The sequence below is a fragment of the Xyrauchen texanus genome, chromosome 35 (assembly GCF_025860055.1).
Source record: "Xyrauchen texanus isolate HMW12.3.18 chromosome 35, RBS_HiC_50CHRs, whole genome shotgun sequence".
Classification (NCBI taxonomy): Eukaryota; Metazoa; Chordata; class Actinopteri; order Cypriniformes; family Catostomidae; genus Xyrauchen; species Xyrauchen texanus.
In genome coordinates, this window is record NC_068310.1 from 38871362 (window position 1) to 38886361 (window position 15000).

A 15000-nucleotide genomic window follows, 5' to 3' on the forward strand; every position below is an offset into this window, starting at 1 on the left:
TTTTCGCTCTCAGTGGGGCGTGTGGTGAGTGACTCCAGTCAGGTCTCCTTAGCAACCAAATTGGCCCGGTTGCTAGGGAGGGTAGAGTCACATGGGGTAACCTCCTCGTGGTCGCTATAATGTGGTTCTCGGTGGGGCATGTGGTGAGTGACTCCAGTCAGGTCTCCTTAGCAACAAAATTGGCCCGGTTGCTAGGGAGGGTAGAGTCACATGGGGTAACCTCCTCGTGGTCGCTATAATGTGGTTCTCACTCTCGGTGGGGCGTGTGGTGAGTGACTCCAGTCAGGTCTCCTTAGCAACCAAATTGGCCCGGTTGCTAGGGAGGGTAGAGTCACATGGGGTAATCTCCTCGTGGTCGCTATAATGTGGTTCTCGCTCTCGGTGGGGCGTGTGGTGAGTTGTGCATGGATGCCGCGGAGAGTAGCGTGAAGCCTCCACACGCGCTACGTCTCCACGGTAACACGCTCAACAAGTACCATGTTATAACCACAATAACCACATTCAGGAGGACTGGTCAAAAGTAAACTATAGTAAAAAATGACTTAAATATTGATCTGTTTCTCACCCACACTGTCATATTACTTCAGAAGACATGGATTAAACCACTGGAGTCGTATGGATTATTTTTATGCTGCCTTTATGTGCTTTTTGGAGCTTCAATGTTCTGGTCACCATTCACTTGCATTATATGGACCAACAGAGCTGAAATATCCTACTAAAAATCTTAATTTGTGTTCTGCAGAAGAAACTTTTTTTTTGTTTGCTCTGCATGCATATAGAGGCATTTTCTACATGTCATTTAATAACAAAATCGTTTTCATCACTTTCGTATTGAGCCTGGAACAAACCTTTAAATGTACTTGTCATGAAAGTGACATCAAAACCCGAATCTCTTAAAATAGGCTTCATGCAAAATTTCTTTATGCAAAGTTGACGGTCTTATTTCTTTCTTTAGATTTACGGAAATATGACTTGCACATGATCTTGACTGGTTTCGAAAGATTCATCCTCACGATCGTGCATTAAGAGAGAAAGAGAGGAATGTAACCGGTGTCCCACAGGAGTGTCCTCTCAGGAAAGGCTTTTGTCTGGTCTCTGTGTTCAGACATACTTGTTCCTCTCACTCGTTTTGTTTCTCTGAACGTTTTGCAGGTTTTCAGGGTGTAGTAATTAAAACAACGTCTGTTATTTAGTGTTCGGCAGGGGTGGTCAGGACGTCCTGGCCTGTTTCTCCTCCATCAGTGATCGAGGGATGTGATTGGCTGAGAAAGAGATGAAGGGAGGGATAATGTGAATGTAATGTAAACACACCCTTTTAATTAAAAAAAACGAGCTTTCCCAATAGTCTTTATTCATAATCACACACACACACACACACACACACACACACACACACACACACACACACACACACACACACACACACACACACACACACACTCACACACACACACACACACACACACACACTCTCACACACTCACACACACACACACACACAGGATATGTGATCATGTCTCTCACACCCGTTTATTCCGTCTCCTGGCCCTCGTCTGCTGTTTCAAGAATTCGTGGAATTCCCTGTCTAGTCCCTGCTTGGTTTCCACGGTAACAGGTGCGGAGTTCACCCTCGCGTCTGGATGAACGCAGGTGTGTGTGGACTTAATTACGCCGAGAAATCCACCACTCATTTGTGCCCTCACACACACACAGACACACACACACACTACACACACACACTACACACACACACATCACACACACACACACACACACACACAAACTCTCTCACACACACACACACACACACACACACACAGACACACACACAGACAGACACACACACACACACACAGACACACACACACACACACACACACACACACAGACACACACACACACACAGACACACACACACACACACACAGACACACACACACACACACACACACACACACACACAGACACACACAGACACACACACACACACACACACACACACACACACACACACACACACACACACAGTTTACCCTATATTACAGAGCAGACACAAGATGAGACCAGTGCCTGAAATTGGGTGGGGGGTGGGCAGGACGGCACCGGGGACCCCCGTAAGAAGTTAAAAATAGACTAGAATAGCATAGAATAAAAACCAGCACAGATTAATTTATTCAGCACAGATTGCAGCATAGAACCCAACACAGAACCAGCACACGACCCAACATAGAACCCTAAAGAACACCAAGGTTAGAACACAAACGTGAACTCAATTCATTACCATATTAGAGAGTCCAGCTCAGAACCACCGCAGAACCTTAGAACCACACAAAGAAAGTCCTGTGCAGTTTCAGACATATAATGAGCACGATCTTGAGATTTCCTGACTGAAAATGACTCACAGAGTGAAGAGAGAGAGAGACCAGAGCATGACAGAAAAACATGAAGCCTCCTTAGCGCATTTAAAAACCAAAGTGTGAATGAAACATATTGTCATTTTAAGAAAATATTGCAAGCTTCATTTGCAGAGGCTTTCTCAATTGTTTTCACCATGCTAAGCTCCTGCAAATGAGTAGACTGGATATGTTTACCTGTTTACACACACAACTGCTTTCACACATAACGTTTGTTTTGATATTCTCTAAAGAAGAGAGAGACTCATAAACATGAGAGAAAGCGACACGCGTGTGATGACTATTCGTGCTGCTGAATTAGACAGCTTTGATTTTTGGTGGCAAACAGAAGAACACAACACAAATGCAACGCTCTGAAAACATGGCCTCCTATCTCTCCTAACATGGGACATACATGAACGTACTCGTGAATGTACCTAGAAATTAATGCATAATTTATACAGTATTTGGCGGGGGAGGGTGGGGGGTGGTGCTGAGAATACAAGCATGGACGAAGATACTTATTGAGGGATCTGTCAGCGGTAAGTACCATTGCAGTTCATCTTACCTGACTGGGGTGCCATGACGTCACCCTCCTTACTTCCTACCATTGGCAAGTCCAGTAATGTTTCATATTAGTAACCATTTACGGACACTTCAGGTAAGTACCTCTTGAAACTATTCATTTGTCTGTTACTAGGTCGTGAGTACAAGCGGCTGAAATGAGTTTCCTCAGAAGGATGGCGGGCTTCTCCCTTAGAGACAGGGTGAGGGTTTCGGCGTAGAGCCGCTGCTCCTTTGCGTCGAAAGGAGTCAGTTGAGGTGGTTTGGGCATCTGGTAAGGATGCCACCTGGGCGCCTCCCTAGGGAGGTGTTTCAGGCACATCCAGCTGGGAGGAGGCCTCGGGGAAGACCCAGGACTAGGTGGAGAGATTACATCACCACACTGGCCTGGGAACGCCTCGGGGTCCCCCAGTCAGAGCTGGTTAATGCGGCTCGGGATGGGGAACCCCCAACCCCGCATAAATGTTATATGCCTATTTAAAATTTATATAAAATTATATGTGTGACGCTCTTGTTCTACCTGCTCCATATGGGACTTCAACCTAGGTCTCCGGCGTGGGAGGCGGGTGCTCTAACAAGGAGGCTAAAGGCTACAGCCCCTAGCGTCAGTCGCTAGGGGCTGGATAGGTCAGGAGAGTGAGGTTTACACACTGCACAGCTACCAGCTGGCTCCCGTTACACTCACCCCCCCCAAACCTCACTCCCATCCGGGTCACGGCACCAATGTGACGCTCTTGTTCTACCCGCTTCATACGGGACTCGAACCTAGATCTCCGGCGTGGGAGGCGGGTGCTCTAACAAGGAGGCTAAAGGCTACAGCCCCTAGTGTCAGAGTGAGGCTTACACACTGCACAGCTATCTACCAGCTGGCTCCCGTTACACTCACCCCCCCAAACCTCACTACCATCCTGGTCACGGCACCAATGTGACGCTCTTGTTCTACCTGCTCCATACGGGACTCGAACCTAGGTCTCCGGCGTGGGAGGCGGGTGCTCTAACAAGGCTAAAGGCTACAGCCCCTAGCGTCAGGAGAGTGAGGTTTACACACTGCACAGCTATCTACCAGCTGGCTCCCATTACATATGCATATTCATGCATGCCATTTTTTGTATTCCTAATACACCGATGCCTTTATTTAAAGTGTGAAAGGCTTTTTAATGTGAACTCTGGGCCTTCATTTCTTGAGCCAGAGATTGGATATAAGGCGTGATTTTCGTGATTTCAAGACGAAAGTCATTGTGCGCATCTAGCTTGTTGCGTGCCTTTGTTTTGATGGTCACCAGCGAGCTAAAAGTAGTCCCGAATACGGAAAAGAGATGAATGGAAGACCGCCTTTAAAACATCTACTGGCCACTACGAGTAACAGGTGATGCCATATGGACCGGCCAACACTCCCTCTGTATTCCAAAGGTTCAAGAATGAGATCTTTCAGAAATACTTTCATCAATTCATCCTTATTTACAGTGACGACATACTCATCATCTCCCGAACCCTATCCGAACATACCAAAACGTCACTCTGGTCCTGGAATAGCTAATTGAAAATCAGTTGTTCCTGAAGGCAGTGAAGTGTGCTTTCCATCAGACCTCTGTCCAGTTCCTGGGATTTCACATTTGTCCAGAAGATCCAAGCAGTACAGACATGGCCACAACCTACAACAGTGAAAGACTTACAGCGAATCCTCTGAAATTTTACTGCCGATTTATCAGGAACTACATTACCATCGCTGCACCGCTCACTTGCCTAACCCAAATCTCTGTCCTGGTCCCCCCAAGCCTGTTGCTCCTTCCAGCTACTCAAAGAGTGTTTTACAACTGCTCCAGTCCTCCAACATCCTGACCCTGAACGACTTCTCGTAGTCGAAATGTATGCCTCCACCACCGGCATCGGAGCCATCCTTTCTCAGCAACAGGGGAATCCTCCCAAACCTCACCCATGTGCCTTCTTTTCATGAAAACTGTCCCCGGCGGAGCAGAATTATGTTGGCAACAGACATTGGCAACCGTGAGCTTCTCGCCATCAAGCAGGCCCTGGAGGAGTGGCCCCACTGTCTTGAGGGTTCCCGTCATCCGTTCCAAGTAATTACCAACCACCGCAACCTCAAATACCTCCGGAAGGCTGAACCCTCGTCAGGCCAGGTCAGCCTTATTCTTCCCACTCTTGAATTTTACCACTACCTGTCATCCAGGGTCCAAAAACATCAAGGCGGATGCCTGATCCCGGCTTCATTTTCCGGACGCTACTACTACCACTCCAGAACCCATCCTTTCTCCATCCCTCATTATCAGCCCCATCCAGTGGACCCTGGATGAACAAATTGCTGAAGCTACCTCCACCGAACCTGCTCTGCTGGGCCATCAGGAGGGATGTACCTATGTACCCATCTCTCTTTACCTGGAGTGGTGGTGGTGTAGTGGGCTAAAGCACATATCTGTTAATCAGAAGGTCACTGGTTCGAGCCCCACGGCCACCACCATTGTGTCCTTGAGCAAGACACTTAACTCCAGGTTGCTCCGGGGGGATTGTCCCTGTAATAAGTGCTCTGTAAGTCGCTTTGGATAAAAGCGTCTGCCAAATGCATAAATGTAAATGTACCTCTCCTGGACTCCCTTCATTCTTCCCTGGGCACTGGTCACCCCGGCATCCATCGGACCCTCTCACTCCTCTGCGATCGCTACTGGTGCTCCCAGGAAGTCCAATGCTTTATCCAAGCCTGACCTGTCAAAGTCTCCTTGTCAGCTTCCAGCTAACTCCTTCCACTGCCCATACACCATCTTCCCTGGTCACACCTAGGAGTGGACTTCATAACGATTTACCACCCTCCAATGGTTGCATCTTTGTTCTGGTGGCAGTCGATGCATTTTCCAAAGTCTGTCGATTGGTACCTCTGAAGGGTCTACCTACAGCTCTAGAGACAGCTGAAGCACTATTTTCGGCCTCCCGGAAGACATAGTGCCTAATGGTGGTCCTCAGTTCATTTCACGGATCTGGAAGGCATTCTTCTCCCTCCTGGGTGTGTCAGTCAGCCTCTTGGCCATGGTGTCAGGGGTCTCCAAATCACCCCGCCACATTCTCCCGCTTCAGGCAGTCGTCCGGGAGCCCCTCCCCGCTCACGGTCCGTGGTCATCACGACCCCGCGGTGTTTAACGGCTGGTAGGGGTCTCCCCCCTCAATTTGTTTACAAGGCTATTAAAAACTGAGCATCTCTCTTTTAACTACAGAAACACAAGCTTTTAACATGGGCAGATGCTCTCCATATGTGCGTGTGTGGCGTTGTGGGGCTGTAACGCATGACCTGGAGTTAAGTGCCTTGCTCAAGAACACAATGGTGGTGGCTGTGGGGATCGAATGTGTGTGTGTGTGTGTGTGTGTGTGTGTGTGTGTGAGTGTGTGTGAGTGTGTGTGTGTGTGTGTGTGTGTGTGTGTGAGTGTGTGTGCGTATGTGTGTGTGTGTGTTTGTGTGAGTGAGTGTGCATGAGTGTGTGTGTGTGAGTGCGTGAGTGTGTGAGTGTGTGTGTGTGTTTGTGTGAGTGAGTGTGCGTGCGTGAGTATGTGAATGTGTGTGTGTGTGAGTGTGTGAGTGAGTATGCGTGAGTGTGTGTGTGTGAGTGTGTGTTTGTGTGCCTGTGCGTGTGTGTGTGTGTTTGTGTGAGTGTGTGTGTGTGTGTGTGCGTGTGTTTTTTTGTGTACGTGTGTGTGCGTTTGTGTGTGTGTGTGTGTGTGAGTGACTTATTGAGCACGTTACCGTGGAGACGTAGCGCGTGTGGAGGCTTCACGCTATTATCCGCAGCATCCACGCACAACTCACCACAAGCCCCATTGAGAGCGAGAACCACTAATCACAACCACGAGGAGGTTACCCCATGTAACTCTACCCTCCCTAGCAACCGGGCCAATTTGGTTGCTAAGGAGACCTGACTGGAGTCACTCAGCAGCACGTCCTGAATTCAAACTCGCGACTCCAGGGGTTAATACTCGCTGAGATACCCAGAGCCCTGATTACGTTTTCTAACACCAAGCAAGGGAGCAGCGCAACACAACAAAATTAGACGGCTAACTTTTATAATCTATAATCTATGAACGCTGCAAGCGCTGTTGCTCACTTTCAGGATATTTGAAGAGTTGTTGAGTGCTTCTGGCTCTGTGAGCTTCATGACTTTGACACAGACTGTATAAGGCAGCTCACTTTAGCGTCACCGTGTCATTTGAAGCTGAGAGCCAGCACCTCTCCGCATCGGCGCACTGTTAAATAATTTGGTGAGGTAAACATGGGAACATTAGTTTCAACTCCTCTCAGCTTTACAGTGATGGAGACAGACAGACAGACAGACAGAGGGGTGACAGGAGGAGACGGTGATGTCAGCAGCTCGCTCTTCTGCTGTTTTGTTGTTGGTCTTGCTGGTGGGTTTCGTTTACAGTTCCTGAAGTTTGCTTTCCGTTGCCCTGGTCATGTTCATGTAAACATTCGGAGACATCCAAGCTGCATGAATAAATGTTAGTGTGCGCTGTGGCCGGCGATGAGGTGATGATGTCATAGCTGCAGGACTGTGAGGTCATAGGTCAAAGAGAACATGAATGGACCCTTTTCACAGACTGAGAACACATTTCTTCATTTACCAACAGGAAAGCTTTGGAGCCACTTTACATTAGGTGGCTTTAACTACTATGTATTAACCATTTGATGCAATGTACTTATCGCGTACACGCATGTGATTTAATATTTTACAGAGGAAGTAAAAAAGTCGAATTCTCATTTAGAAGCAGAAATTCTTAAAAATAGAAAGAGGTGAAACACTCGTGTTTTAAATATGATTTAATACTTTTAAAACACTTTTGTCCATCAAGACAAAGTCATGTGATGTAACTAACATGTGCATGTATGTAGCCATTCTGTGGCCATGTGACAAAATCCGTTTAGACCCTCAAGACTGAGTGTGAAGTTTAAAAGTAAAAATCAGGGGGTTTGGGTATCTCGTCGAGTATTGACGCTGACTATCTCATCTGGAGTCGTGAGTTTGAATCCAGGGTGTGGTGAGTGACTCCAGTCAGGTCTCCTTAGCAACCAAATTGGCCGGTTGCTAGGGAGGGTAGAGTCACATGGGGTAACCTCCTCGTGGTCGCTATAATGTGGTTCTCGCTCTCGGTGGGACGTGTGGTGAGTGACTCCATTCAGGTCTCCTTAGCAACCAAATTGGCCCGGTTGCTAGGGAGGGTAGATTCACATGGGATAACCTCCTCATGGTCGCTATAATGTGGTTCTCGCTCTTGGTGGGGCGTGTGGTGAGTGACTCCATTCAGGTCTCCTTACAACCAAATTGGCCTGGTTGCTAGGGAGGGTAAGGTCACATGGGGTAACCTCCTCATGGTCGCTATAATGTGGTTCTCGCTCTCGGTGGGGTGTGTGGTGAGTGACTCCAGCCAGGTCTCCTTAGCAACCAAATTGGCCCGGTTGCTAGGGAGGGTAGAGTCACATGGGGTAACTTCCTCGTGGTCGCTATAATGTGGTTCTCGCTCTCGTTGGGGCGTGTGGTGAGTGACTCCAGCCAGGTCTCCTTAGCAACCAAATTGGCCCGGTTGCTAGGGAGGGTAGAGTCACATGGGGTAACCTCCTCGTGGTCGCTATAATGTGGTTCTCGCTCTCGGTGGGACGTGTGGTGAGTGACTCCAGTCAGGTCTCCTTAGCAACCAAATTGGCCCGGTTGCTAGGGAGGGTATGGTCATATGGGGTAACCTCCTCGTGGTCGCTATAATGTGGTTCTCGCTCTCGGTGGGACGTGTGGTGAGTGACTCCAGTCAGGTCTCCTTAGCAACCAAATTGGCCTGGTTGCTAGGGAGGGTATGGTCATATGGGGTAACCTCCTCGTGGTCGCTATAATGTGGTTCTCGCTCTCTGTGGGGCGTGTGGTGAGTGAATCTAGTCAGGTCTCCTTAGCAACCAAATTGGCCCGGTTGCTAGGGAGGGTAGAGTCACATGGGGTAACCTCCTCGTGGTCGCTATAATGTGGTTCTCGCTCTCGGTGGGGCGTGTGGTGAGTTGGATACCACGGAGAATAGCGTGAAGTCTCCACACGCACTATGTTTCCACGGTAACGCGCTCAACAAGTCACATGATAAGATGCGCGGATTGACGGTCTCAGATGAGTCACTACGCCACCATGAGGACTTAGAGTGCATTGGGAATTGGCTGTTACAAATTGGGGAGAAAATTATGACATTTTTATAAAAAAAAAAAATTATTAATTCCGGTCATGTGGTATAACCCTGAGCCTTAAAAATGCATGATATTTATAAAAAATGACTTTGGCATCCGAGCACAGTTCGAGACATTGTTGAGATCTTGTGAGGTTTAATTTAGTCTAAATGTGTTACATACCAGCTGAGCGTCTTCTAATCAGTGTTTGGTCATCCCCGTCAGCTTACAACATTACTGTACTCTTTTACAGTAATGTTGGCCAAATCATCACCAAGTGTCTTTATTTGGTGATGATTTGGCCGCTGACCTCAGTCGTGACCTGTGAATGGTCTCTCTGGTGGATCCCTGAGTTCTTGTTTGGGTCGGGATGAGAATGCATGGAAATTCCCATTTGGGAAAACAGGAAAGCGGAAGCAGGGAGTTCTCTGGGCATTGTGTTCTATAATGGAGTGTTACTTTAGTGTGTGTGTAATTATGGATCATTATCACAAACCTTTGTTTGTAGAATCCGTTGAGTAACGGTGACTTACAGTATATCGTATATGAAATAAGAGAGAGCAAACCTTGTATGGAAGAGCTTGTGTAAATATAGAAAGATAATTTAAATATATATTGCTCGAGTCGCTGGTGTTGTCATGGTGCAGTCATGATGACACATATAAAGTTTTGTGTCAATACGCCAAAGCGTTGCCGAGATAGAGCCTGAAAACCATCCTGGCACCGCGCCATCAAATTCATTGTTGTGTTAAACGAAAACGGTTTGGTCTATCAACACGAAATCCGTAACATTTTGCCGGCATACTCCGAAGGTGGTCTGATTCGATTTTGGTTCAAATCTGACAAACGCTGTAGGAGGAGTTCGAAAAAGTAGGTGTTTAAAGGATTTCAAAATGGCGGACAGGAAGTTCGACCGATCGTGGCGTAATCGCTGTTCTCGGCGTGACCCGCGGAATCTACAAAGACTACCAGATCTCACGACAACCGCACAGAGTAATCAAAAGTTATTAGCGTTTTATGACACTTTGGTGTAACTTTTGCCCAGATGGTGGCTCTGTCCCAAAACGTCTTGAGGACCTTCAGGGCACTGCGCCAATGACACATAGCGAGTTTCATAATGATATGTCAATGCGTTTGAAAAATAAAGCATTATACAACTAAATTAAAAATGGCCGACATAGGAAAATTTGGTATCATTTGTCTCTGAATCTAACAAGACCAGATTTGTGATTTTACCGTTCAGAGGTTAAAAACAAAAATATAAATATTTTATATCTCGTGACCACTAGGTGGCACTGTGCCGAAACTGTGCAGGTACCCTCAAGTCATGGTTTTCGTAACACACACCAACTTTGGTGTGAATGCGTTAAAGCGTTGCAGAGATATCGCCTCACGTACAATTTGGCGTGCTGTACGTCGAATTTGTTTGCGGATTATTCGAGAACCGTTTGACTAATGAACTTGAATTCCGTAACAGTTTATCAAGCTGGTCTGAAGATGATCTGATTCAATTTATGTGCAAATCGGACGAACGGTCTAGAAGGTGTTCAAAAAAGATTTTCGGAAAAATCAAAATGGCGGAAAGATTTTCAAGACGGAAAATGACGACTCGTGACTCTTAAAGACTACACGACTTTCAAAGATGGCGGATTGTGGTACCCAATGCATGCCCTCTGCCAGTCTATCACATTGCTGTTGGGCGACTTTATGCCACTCCAGGTGCAAAAATTCAAGCATCTCGTCTTTGTTTGTTAGCTTGTGGCCTTCCATCTGCCTCTTGATCTTGGAGGTTTTCAATGGGGTTCAGGTCTGGAGATTGGGCTGGCCATGACAGGGTCTTCATCCGGTGGTCCTCCATCCAAGCTTGACCTGACAGTGTGGCATGGGGCATTGTCCTGCTGGGAAAACCAATCCTCAGAGTTTGGGAACATCATCAGAGCAAACGGAAGCACGTTTTATTCCAGGATATCCTTGTAAGTGACTTGATTCATGCGTCCTTCACAAAGACGATTTGAGCACCCCGATATCATCACCGATCCTCCAGCAAATCTCACAGTGGGTGCGGGACACTGTGGCTTGACGGCCTCTCCAGGTCTCCGTGTAACCATTAGACGACCCGGTAGAGGATCGGTGATGATCTGGGGGTGCTTCAGCAAGGCTGGAATCGTCTTTGTGAAGGACGCATGAATCAAGTCACATACAAGGATATCCTGGAATAAAACGTGCCTCCATCAGCTCTGTTCCCAAACTTGCTCTCTTTTTTTGGGCACGCAAAAGGAGACGTTAGGCGTGTTGGGAACGGGCCGCTTCAGCCACCGTTTACTTTCTTTGCATCTTTTTTTCCATACAAGATTTCCATATGAAATTGAATGGTGACTGAGATAGAACCTTTTGTGTGCCACGGTAAAAGAGAAGCCATATTAGGTGGAACAACATGAGGGTGAGAGAATGGTGTGAATCTTCCAGTGTGCCGCCATGTTTGTGTGACGTCAGACACGTGCATCTCTGTGAAATCAGTGGATTTTAGCACATCTCAGAATTGGGAATTTTGATTTCCGAGTTGAATTGAACTTAAACAGACAATCAGACAGACAGACAGACAGACAGACAATCAGACAGACAGACAGACAGACTGATGCAGAGGGTCAGAGTTGTGATGCTGTCTCTCTATCTGGCTCTCTCTCATGTCTTCTCACAGTCTCTTGTGGATGATATTTCTTCTCTCTTTCTGTCACACTGACATGTAAACACACACACACACACACACACACACATACATACACACGCGCGTGCATGCACATACGCACACACACACACACACACACACACACACTCAGGCAGGTGGCAGGGCGGAGCGAGAGAGAGAGAGAGAGAGAGAGCACTGAGTGTTTCTTATCCCGAGCTTTCAAAGTCTGAAGCTGCAGCAGAGACTCATTATATCTGTCTCCAAAGTGTGAGACAGACAGACAGACAGACATATCAGCCCCTAAACTGCGCTTGAAGACAAAGCGAACTGTGGTTGGTCACTTTACATGTTGTCAAACAATCTCTCCCTGTCTAATTGGGACCCTGGAGTCGCAAGTTTGAATCCAGGACGTGCTGCTGAGTGACTCCAGCCAGGTCTCCTTAGCAACCAAATTGTCCCAGTTGCTAGGGAGGGTAGAGTCACGTGGGGTAACCTCCTCGTGGTGGTGATTAGTGGTTCTCGCTCTCAATGGGGCGTGTGGTGAGTTGTGTGTGGATCGTGGTGAGTAGCATGAGTCTCCACATGCTGAGAGTCTCCTAAGCAACCAAATTGGCCCGGTTGCTAGGGAGGGTAGAGTCACATGGGGTAACCTCCTCGTGGTCATGATTAGTGGTACTCGCTCTCAATGGGGCGTGTGGTGAGTTGTGTGTGGATCTCTGAGAGTAGCATGAGTCTCCACATGCTGCGGGTCTCCTAAGCAACCAAATTGGTCCGGTTGCTAGGGAGGGTAGAGTCACATGGGGTAACCTCCTCGTGGTGGTGATTAGTGGTTCTCTCAATGGGGCGTGTGGTGAGTTGTACGTGGATCGTGGAGAGTAGCATGAGTCTCCACATGCTGCGGGTCTCCTAAGCAACCAAATTGGTCCGGTTGCTAGGGAGGGTAGAGTCACATGGGGTAACCTCCTCGTGGTCATGATTAGTGGTACTCGCTCTCAATGGGGCGTGTGGTGAGTTGTGTGTGGATCTCTGAGAGTAGCATGAGCCTCCACATGCTGTGAGTCTCCTAAGCAACCAAATTGTCCCGGGTTGCTAGGGAGGGTAGAGTCACATGGGGTAACCTCCTCGTGGTGGTGATTAGTGGTTCTCTCAATGGGGCGTGTGGTGAGTTGTGTGTGGATCGCGGAGAGTAGCATGAGCCTCCACATGCTGTGAGTCACATGATAAGATGCGCGGATTGGCAGTATCAGACGCAGAGGCGACCAAGACTTGTCCTCCGCCACCGGGATTGAGGCGAGTAACCGTGCCACCACGAGGACCTACTAAATAGTGTGAATTGGGCGTTCCAATATTGGGGAGAAATGGGAATAAACAAAAAACAAAAACAGTGAAAATGTGTGCATTCAGGGAATTATAATAAAGAGTCACTCCCAGAGCGTTCGAGTAGTTCATTACTTTGAACCTCTTCACATCTGTAACTGCCATCAGGAAGCTCAACCACCAACGACGGGGAAAGCAGGTGCAGTTTGGTTAGAGAGTTAAATAAGAGACGGGTGTAAACTAGAGCGACTGCTGCAGGTTTGGTTAACCCATCGTGAGCATCAGAGAGTTTTTGATGCAGCTGCAGGGTGGTTTTACGTCGCGGGACGTTTTGTCTGTTTATTAGCCCTAAATTTAGCCCTAATTATAAGTAACGGCTTCAGACATTGAGGACGTCGATTTGTTCCCGTCTTTAATTTGAGATCAAAGTGGTGGCTTTTGATGGGGTGATATGAATCATGTCTCTGTGGTGTGGTGGGATGTCAGTAGCCTGAGTCAGCAGACGGAGTGAACAGGATCAGTAGCCTTCGAATACATTTGTGATTGTTTACATCCTTGTAATCCCAGAGATATGGGTCTCTCGAGAGACCTTTGTCACACTCCGGGTTTTGGAACGTTTGCAGGATAAACTTCGACAGCGGTAATCCAGTGGGCCGAGGCAATTTGGGTCCGATCAGGGGCGGACTCGCCATTGGGAGAACCGGGCGGGACAGGAAGCCAGCCGTAAAACGGGCAGAATGGGCCACGATAAGCTGAAATTTGTCTGAAATAATCTGTTTGTCTATCAATCTATCTGTCTGTCTCACTGTCTGTTTTCTATTTATCTGTCTGTCTGTCTGTCTGTCTGTCTCTCTGCCTATCTGTCTGCCTGTCTGATCTATCTATCTATCTATCTATCTATCTATCTATCTATCTATCTATCTATCTGTCTGTCTGTCTGTCTGTCTGTCTGTCTGTCTGTCTGTCTATCTACCTATCTATCTATCTATCTATCTGTCTGTCTGTCTGTCTGTCTGCCTGCCTGCCTGCCTGCCTGCCTGTCTGTCTGTCTCAGTCTCTATCTGTCTGTCTCACTATCTGTCTCTCTGTCCATCCCTCCCTCCATAGCAACATCCTATTTATCGATCTCATATGTTCTCTCTAATGCAATGACATTTTCAGGGACCACATGGACTTTTGCACGTTGCTTGTATTGTGTGGGGGTTTTGGGGTCAGAGGTTATGTCAAAGTTACCCTCTCTGTTCATATGTCAGCAGGAAGAAGCTGAACCTGAGTTTCACACAGGAAAGAACATCCCTGAGCGGTTTATTCATAATGGCTGAATTAAGCCCCGCCCCTTCACATTTACAACCTCAAACACAGTCATTCAACATTCAGGCCAGTCTACTACAGCAGTAATTTACCTATAAAAAGAGAAAATGTGAGACAAACAAGGGCGAGACGCATGTGATGAGGATGTTATAGTTGATTAAATGCCGAGTTTAGTTTGTTTGGTCCTCAGAGACGCCATTAAAAGCTCTTTTTATATCTTGATGTGTTTGAATTCAGTCACACAAATGCGTTTCCCTTAATGACAGAACAACAACTCAACTGGGGAGTGTGGTGAGTGACTCCAGCCAGGTCTCCTTAGCAACCAAAATTGGCCCGGTTGCTAGGTAGGGTAGGGTCACATGGGGTAACATCCTCGTGGTCGCTATAATGTGGTTCTCGCTTTCTGTGGGGCGTGTGGTAAGTGACTCCAGCCAGGTCTCCTTAGCAACCAAAGTGGGCACGGTTGCTAGGAAGGGTAGAGACACATGTGGTAACCTCCTCGTGGTCACTATAATGTGGTTCTCGCTCTCGGTGGGGTG

The 15000-nt window shown here is 47.5% G+C and overlaps 1 protein-coding gene across 2 annotated transcripts in view; it reads left to right on the plus strand.

The window, feature by feature from the left end:
- LOC127628922 (transcription factor 4-like) overlaps positions 1 to 15000 on the plus strand; it is a 43723-nt gene that overhangs the window by 12856 nt on the left and 15867 nt on the right. The window lies entirely within an intron of this gene.